The following is a 9,095-nucleotide window of genomic DNA, read 5'->3' as shown; positions in this document are numbered from 1 at the left end:
CAAAGCTATATGCCCTTGAATTGTTACAATGCTAGTTTCTGGGCTGGAAGGATAGTTCAGTAGTTATGAGCACTTGATGCTCTTCAAGAGGAGCCTGGTTTGGTTCTCAACATCTACATGGCCGCTAACAACCCTCTGTAACTCCAGATCCAGGGAAACCCCTGCCTTCTTTTATGCAGGTAAAATGTCAGTAGACACAACACTTTTAAAAAAATTCTTTAATTCATCTCTGTTATGTTCAGAAACAGAGTCAAGAATAAAAAATGATAAACTATGCAGTAATATATATAGTGATATATATGATATATATCATATATGGTGATATTGCTAGGTAGGAAATATAAAAAGAGGATAAGAAGTATTTGGGCCTTTGAAAAATTTTGGTATTAAATATGGTAGCTAGGAAGACTTTATTGGGAACAACCGAGTGAAAGCTCAAAACACTGTGGTCTTCGGTCATAAGGGAAATCATTGTCCTCAAAAATAAATTTCAGAACTACGTGTCAGAACCATGAACCATCAAGGTTGAGAAGCACAAAGTAACTTGTTTTGAGCATAGCCAGTACATGGAGAAACTGTGATTTGGATGTAGGTCTTCGTGACCTCAGAACTTCTGTTTTTATCTGAGTGGTTAAGTACAGATCTACAAAGAGATACACACATCAGTTTCAAGGGATGCATTCTGGCCCTTTTATTCATATAACTTCAAGATCAGCCATGGTGTTCTCATAAACCTTTCAACAAAACCTAGAAATCTGTTTATAGAGTACTCGAGGTTTTTCAGCAAGATATTTTCCCTGAACTTGCCAAGCTTCGTAAAATTTTACTTTAGTGGTACAGGAACTTGAATATCACAGCCAACCTGTGGATTGGCCAGAGCCTCTGTGTACATGTCAGATCCCACATAGAGAAGCTAAAGCTTTTTTCTAAGCGTATTTGTTCTTATTTTGATCCCCTGAAACACTCACAGTATCTGCTCTCACCAAAATAACTCAAAGAAAAAGATTCCTTATAAGTCAATTCTTCTCATACTTAGAAACAGACAACCAGTTTATGTTATAGAAGGTTTGGAATACAAGAGAAATTTAAAGGACAGCAGGCATAATTTGCTCTTGGAAAGGAATGCAGTAATAAGAGTTCATGCTGAGAAGAGGGTCATGAAGATAGATAGCGTCATTTTAGTGTTTGATTCTTTGGAAGAATTTAAACATAAATCTTGAAGTTGGTCTTCAGAACTTGGAGTCAAGTCTTGAAGAAGAGAGGCAAATGAAGATTCAACACTTAACCTGGGCCGTTTGCCTCTCTATGACAAACTCCAAACTGCCCTTACAAATGTTCATTAAGTTTTTACTGTCACTGTTGCCCTTACGTTCTGCTCTTTATGCTTCCTTCTCATCACTCCTGTCTTGTTCTGAACATCGTATGCAGGATTTTATTTCCATGGAATCTTCCACCAGGATGGTTTCAGTCTAGTGAGTTCTTTGCCTAACAAGGATCTTTCTCTCATCTTTGCATCTCAAGATGTGATGTCCTTGTTGAAGTCTCTGCTCAAAGGTTCTCCACTGTGTAAGTTTTCCTAAAATTTTTAGTTAATACTAACTCTTTATGTTTCAGTGTTTCCTTACAGGAAGATAATAAGAAGGAAGAAGAAAAGATGAGAAGAAATAGAAGGAGGAGGAGAAACTGGAAGAGGAGGACAAGGAGGAAAGCAGAGAAAGAGAAAGATGGGGTTAATGCAAAGAGAAGTGTTAGTTACCATGGCTTGCCTACAGTAGGCTCAAATGGGTGACCTTTTAAAAAAATATCTCAGGCTAAGCATGAGGGTGCTTTTTGGGGGGGATATCTTAAATACAGCTCCTATTATCACAAATTATGCAACTGGTTTTCCACATTTGGGGAAATCACAGTGTCAATACATCCAGAATGTGACCAGTGAGCCTCAACTTGGGAAAACCACCTTTGTGAGCATGGCAACTCTCCTGCAAGGTAAATTCACCAGTGAATATATTTAGCAATTCCTTGCTTAATAAAAGTAACAGGTGACAAGGGGCACATTGATGTTCAGTATGAGATAAGTGAAACTCCACTTGGATTCTGAAAGCAGGGTCTTTGGATGAAATGGTTCTGCACTCTTCTTGCCTTGCACAATTGCCTAGCTCTGGCTCTCCTGATTTTGTTTTTCTTTTCCAAATGTAACATTGATCCTAATGTCCAGGTCAGATCTAGCTAAACTTTTTAAAGGTCATTTGAAGTGGGCTCTTCACTCGTGAGCTTGTATTTCCTCAGTGGTGGAGCAACAGGCATAAACTCTGGCATCCGTTCTTCCAGCCACTGTCACAGCTGCAAGTCTGCTTTAGAAAGTGGACATGGTTTCCTCAATATGTTTTAAAATGCAAACAGAACGTCTCTTATAGACTTTTACATGAATTAAAAGAGATAATATATATAGGACTAACTCAGAATAAGTACAAAATAAAAGATGTAATTATAACAGCTAATGGCAATGGTCTCTCTGTAGGCAGTGTTAGCTAGAGTTGAGCTGTTCTCAGTGGTCGTTTCATAGACTCTGTGTCTAAATCATGTAAGCTGTTCAGGCTGCTTGTTCTTTTTATGGTAGCTGACCTATGATGACCATCATCAATATAATAATAATATATTATTATTATTATAGAGTTCTTTACCCTTCCAATCAAATGAGGACAACCAGGCTCTGGTGGTAGCCCTTAGTCACTTCTAAAGAGAATGTCTTCAAGAATAATAAGCCTAGGTGCATGTCATTAAAGATAGCACACTAATGCCACTTGTGTATTAATGGTTTAATTATAAAATGATTATAGATTTATAAAAGGTTTTAACAACTAACCAATAGTGCTTGTGCCTACCACTGTGCCCTAATATTACTGTGGTAAGAAACCATGACCAAGGCAACTTATAGAAGAATTTATTTGGGGCTTATGGTTTCAGAGGGTTAGAGTCCATGATCACCATAGTGAGGAGCGTGGCAGCAGGCATGATACTGGAGCCGCAACTGGGAGCTCACACCTGGATTCACGCATGAGAAGCAGAGAGTACCTGAATATGGGACAAGTCACTTAAAATCCTTTCAAAACATCAAAACCAGTTCTCAAGGACACACTTACCCCAAAAAGGCCACAAGTAGTATTTCTTTCCAATTTTACCAACTGGGAACCAAGTACTCAAATTAGCACATTCCACTTCCTGGCCCCCATAACCTTGTGGCCCTATCATGATGCAAAATGTATTTAGCCTAACTTCAAAAAAATCCATGTTTTCGTTTTGTCTCAACACTGTTTCAAAGTCCAAAGTCTTGTGAGACTCAAAGCAAACTCTGAATTGAAAACACCTGTAAAACGTATATTACATATTTCCAATATACAATGGCAAAGACCGTACATTACCATTCCAAAAGGGAGGAATTGGGGCATAGTGAGTAAATACTGTATCAAAAGCAAGAATGAAACCCAGCAAGGTAAACAATAAATCCTGTGACTCCATATCTGATGTTGGAGGGCTTAGATCTCTCTGCCTTTCTGGCTTCGGAGTCTACAACACAATTTTGTCTCTTGGATTGATCCCACTCCTAGTGTATAGCCTTCCTTGATAGATATTTCATGACTCTGGCATGTTCAACATCCCATGGTCTTCAGTGCAATCTAGACTTCCCTTTCATTGCTTCATACAATGACCTTTCAGGACTTCTTAACCCCTCAGAATTTTCATACAGGGCTTACCCTGCCACGTGTTGATTGACCTCTAAATCTAGAACGACGTGGATGATGTTACCAAATTTGGATGCCGACTTGGGATGGAGTCTGGTTCCTTCAAATTACATCTACAGCCTGCCACTAGTGACACACCTCCAACAACAAGGCTTTCTCTCTCAGTTCTTTATAAATACTCCCACCAACTAGGGACCAAATATACAAACATATGAGTTTATGGGAGCCATGCTCATTCAAACCATTTATCCCATTAACATGTTTTTCTGCTCCAGCAACACAGTTTGCATTTAGTGGTCATATATTCTTCACTTTTGATGTGGAACACCTTCCGCATCATCTTTTTTACTTTATATTTGGCTCGATACTTTTTTTTTTTTTTTTAAGGAAAACTGGCCAAATCCTTTGTAGCACATTCATTCATTAGCTTGGCATTTCCTCCTATCTTCCTGGTTGTTCACATGCCACAGAATGATACTGGGTACTCTCCAGTTCACTGACTCAAGAGGCACATGAAACCCACTTGTCCCATTACTGGAGATGCTAATTCTGACTCCTCCTAGTCTTTGGCATAATAATACTTTCATTACTCTGTGGCTAACACAGCATAATAGTACTTTCATTACTCCATGGCTAACACTCTTTTAGACCTGGCCACTGGAACCCTTTCAAGCTGACTCCTGTATCCTTCATCATATGCTTATGTTTTATTCTGAATGCTGTTATAACACAATAAAACAAATCCCCTCCCACCACACAACTCTGTTGATGACCTTACTGCCCTAACAATGACTGCGGCTTAGCTGTGTCTGTATGTATTTTCCAGATGGTGTTTGCATGTCCATTTCACTTCTCAATGACCACTGTGCTATCTGGCATTACCGGCGGTTCATTGGTAGCATCTTTGAAATATTTTGTAAGGACCCAACAGAACAATTCATTATGGCCACTTGAGCTCGAAAACACACTTTCTACATGGTTCTTGGGCTGGATTCTATTTAATTAACTTTTGATTTTGCTTTGCAAGACCCTGATATACATTAGAAGGTCACCGCCCAGCCATTTATCTTTTAAAGTAACTAGACTGGTTGTTTTTTTCAAAGTTCCATCAGGTTAAAACAGTTAGCAATTTTTCTCCTTGCAGCGTCTCTTCAGCCCGGAGCAGACGGATAATAGATCAGCATAGGTTCAACTGCATTACAACATTAGTCATCAATTAGGTTTAAACCAGAACTGTAATATATCATTTATCTTGCCTGCCACAGCTCTTTTGAACATTTAATTTTTTAAGGCCTCTTAGGGTTTTTTTTTCGCTTCTCTTCTGAACTGGCCTCCTGCCTTTCTCCTTTGTCTCCGGCACAGACATCTCCTTAAGGAACAATAAAAATTAGATTTGTTTGACCTGCTCTCAGGGTTCATTTCAGAGAGATGGATTTTAATAGCTTTGACTGGTTGGGCAGACAGCTTTTATGCAATATTCCAGACATTTACTCACTGTCTTTTGCTGCGCCCTAAGCAGGTGTGTGTGGAAGAAGGCACTCTGTGTGCCACGGAGGAGCTCCTTACCGTTCCCTTCACAGCAGACAGTAGTCAGAGAAACTGTTTGCCCACACGTGGTGGGCATCTCATTAGGAGGTACAGTCATTAGCTAGCCTTCCTGCATCTAGTAGCCTGTTTTAATCTCTTCCATCCTACATTTATTACATTGTTAATTGAGAGGGATAGCTTTGCTCAATGAGGTCTTTCTAAGATGGGCTGGGTTGTAATGGGGTCTCTGCTTTTACATTACCTTCTTCATGAATATTCTGCTTCAGGCGCAGGATGTTTTCTCATTTCAAGATAGATTGAGGTCATGATGAGAGCATGTATTATAGCCACACTACCCAGAATTTGGATTCTGATGCAGCCATTCACGAGGTGATCCACCGTCTGAAGCTTTCAGTGCCCACCGTGTCAGAATAATGATACTCACCTCACAGCACAGTTGCCAGGCTTTGTTTATTTGTTTTGGTTTTCCTTTAAAAAGCCGTGGGTTACTGTGGCATGTCTGACATAAATCCAGATTTTTTTTTTTGACCTATAGAGATGACAATCTTCAAGCCGCAAATATCTACTGAACATCTACTTGGTAGCAGGCAGTCTTCTAGGTAGGAGATACAGCAACAAACCAAATAGACAAAATGTTTGGCTTTTAGAGATTCAATTTTTATGGGAGACGATAGCAGAAAAGGTAAGTAAGGCAATGATCTGCTAGATAGTGCTGAGCACCAAGTAGAAAAAGAGAGTGCACTTAATTGAGGTTATTAAATAAGACAGAAATGGTGAATAAAATATTAAATAAATATATTAACAGAAGATGTTTCTCTCTAGTATCTGGCACAAAACCAATTGCACATTCATAATTTTTATTTATGCAAATCACTCTTTTCTTATTTTTTACACATTTTTTAAAGTTAGACATCACATCATCCATCTTCCCTTTCCTCTCTCCAATCCCAGCCTCTACCCCACCACACAAACACATACCATGGTCCCTGTTACAGGATGTTTGAGCAAACTGTGTAAAGATGTGTCACTGTTTTACCTTGCCTGCCTAAGGCTACTGATTGGTTTAATAGAGAGCTGAATGGCCAGTAGTTAGGCAGTAGAGGTTAGGCAGGACTTCCAGGAAGAGAGAGGAACTTGGGAAAAATCTAGGCACACAAGGGAGGGGCCAGTGAGACATAGGAGGAGTCAAATATAGAGAATAGAGGAGAGATTTAAAAACCTCTAGATTAATAGTAGTAGGTTAATTAACTTATAAGAGCTAAAGGCAGAGTTTTCATAATTAATAATAAGTCTCTGAGTCATTATTTGGGAGCTGGTGATCCCTAAGAGAAAGTCCAACAAGAAAGTTCTACAACACTCCAATTCTTTCCTCTTGGAATCATAGCCCATTTTCCTTTGAATATGTGTGTGTGTGTGTGTGTGTGTGTGCTGTCTGTTGTTTCTGTCCTGCCCAATCCTGCAGTCATTCAGTCCCAAAGAATCACACAGAGGTCTACATCAGTTGTGAACTGATTAGACCAGTATCTCAGGCTCTTCTTATTAACTAATTCTTATAACTTATATTAGCCAATAATTCTTGTCTGAGTTAGCCACGTGGCGTGGTACCTCTTTTGGCGAGGCAGTCACAACTTGCTTCTTCTGAGGCTGGGTCAAGACTCTGAACTTAAACTTCCCTCTTTCCAGAATTCTCCTATTCTCATTGCCCCGCCTCTACTTCCTGCCTGGTCATCTTGCCTATACTTTCTGCCTGGTTACTGGCCAATCAGCATTTTATTAAAAATAATACAATTGACAGGGTCCAGACCATTGTCCCACAGCATATATGTGTAATTATATAATTTATATTATATATGAATATATATAAGGCCTAAATATATAAATATATCCTACTCACTTCATTTAGTGTTACCTCTGTGTGTGTGCTTTCAGGGCTGATCACTTGTTTTACACGTTATTCTCAACATCTGCGAAAATAATATTTTAGGCTACACATGGATCCTCTAATCTCTGAGTTTTTTTTTCAAACTGTGAAGTGTTAAATTATTTCATTCATTTATTTGTTCATCCACTGAGCCTCTATTTTATACAAGGCACTTTGCTAAGAGCCAGTGTATGGAAACGAATAGGCAGTTTCCTGTGTGCCAGTTGCCCATAGTCTAATGGACTCTCAGCTACAAAGGAAGCCAAAGAGTCCTGGAGACAAGAGGAGAGTTGGACTGGAGCCTAGAAGCAAGGATAAGGGGAAGAACTACAAGCTGACAGATCTGGTCAGACACGTGTGCACGGCAGACTTTCTGCTCCTTGATGCTGATGGGAACGCCCGTCAATGATCCAGGCTTCTGGACTGTCCACTCTGCTTTCTCAGCTGTTTCTTTGAAGCCACCTCAAGATCTAAGAACAGGGCGAGAGCAGGCCGGACAGCTGGTGAGACTCAAAACAGATTTCTTTTATATGATGGAAGCCCCCAGTCTTCTGCTTGAAGAAGAATAAACTATCAGCTAAAGCAAAGAATCATGTTGAGGAAAGAGTCTCTGACCAAAAAAAATGTATAAAATTAGTTGAAGTTTTCCAAACAAGAGTTCAATGTGTTTAGAGAGTTCCTTTTTAATCTTGACCTTGTCAAGAATTAGATGTTTGAGTGTAGATTTTGAATAATTTATTGATTAGATTAGATAAGTTTTAACTCTGGGAATAAAGCCATAAAATTAATTACTCTGGCAATTAATGGTATTAGGGATGCATCCCAGATGGTAAAATGCTTGACTGGCATGCAAGAAGCCCTGCACCACATGGATGAACCTGCAGTCCCAGGGCTTGGGAAGTGGAGGCACAAGGATCAGAAGTTCAATATCATTTTTTGCTACTTAGGAAGTTCTAGACCAGGCTGGGCTGCATGAGACCTTGTCTTAGAACAAGCAAACAAGCAAGCAAATAGAGCAAAGGACTTGCAAAAGTTTTTCAGTTTCTGCTAATTCCTATGGCTGTTTCCTAACCTGTTTACATGTTTCCATTGGTCCATCTACTTTTGAGCTTTATCTCTAAGCATCATATTTTGCACTATTCTATGCAAAATTTGGGTTCCTATATTCCAGAAAAAAAATGAGTCTCTGGGTTGCATTTTTGACAATTATATATATTCTTCAAGAGTTTGTTAGACAACACATTATTATAAAATAACAATAACTTCTCTCTGTTCAGACCCTATAGCATGAAAACTGAAAGAGACAGGACAGGGAAGGTTCTATTTTTCCCTTCTATAAAGAAGAAAAACAGAACACAGAAGAACCTTATGGGAGCAGCAGGGGTTTTTTCCTTGCCCCTGAGCAGTGGGAGCATCAACTTCCCACCTCCCCCCATCTCTGGATGAGCAGTTATATCACAATGATGAGCAGATCATCTCAGTTTGTTTGAAATTTGTTCCAGGCTTACTACTGAAAGCCCAGCACCTGTCAATAGATGCTGAGCCAGGACTGGACAAACTTGGTTAACTGGTCACCCAGGATGCTGGATAAAATCACTCCTGTATCACTGGACATGGGTACATTAACGAAGTCAGTAAAACTTACTGATTTAGAAGAAAACAAAAGAAAGTCATGCTGGGGACGTTTTGTTTCTTTGGTGGCATAAGGTGATGCTCTTCTTCAGGGACCCCCCCCAGGAAGAAGCTGATGATGAGATAGGACACAGTACAGAATTATGAGGTTACAGTGGCCATGTGAGCCCCTCCATTCACTCTTTGAGTAGCTACTGAAGGGACTTCTAAGTATTCTTTGAAGGTTATTTTTCTTCTTTGGAAGATAATCATAC

General features: G+C 39.5%; 1 non-coding gene across 1 annotated transcript; it reads right to left on the bottom strand.

Moving 5' to 3' along the window:
- Positions 1-1,832: 1,832 nt before the first annotated feature.
- LOC113456680 lies at positions 1,833-1,994 on the bottom strand. Its single transcript, XR_003377440.1, has one exon. It is a non-coding gene; the product is annotated as a U1 spliceosomal RNA (small nuclear RNA).
- Between the last annotated feature and the right edge of the window lie 7,101 nt (positions 1,995-9,095).

Source organism: Microtus ochrogaster, chromosome 10 (genome assembly GCF_000317375.1).
Source record: "Microtus ochrogaster isolate Prairie Vole_2 chromosome 10, MicOch1.0, whole genome shotgun sequence".
Taxonomy (NCBI): Eukaryota; Metazoa; Chordata; class Mammalia; order Rodentia; family Cricetidae; genus Microtus; species Microtus ochrogaster.
This window is presented reverse-complemented; position numbering and strand designations above follow the sequence as displayed.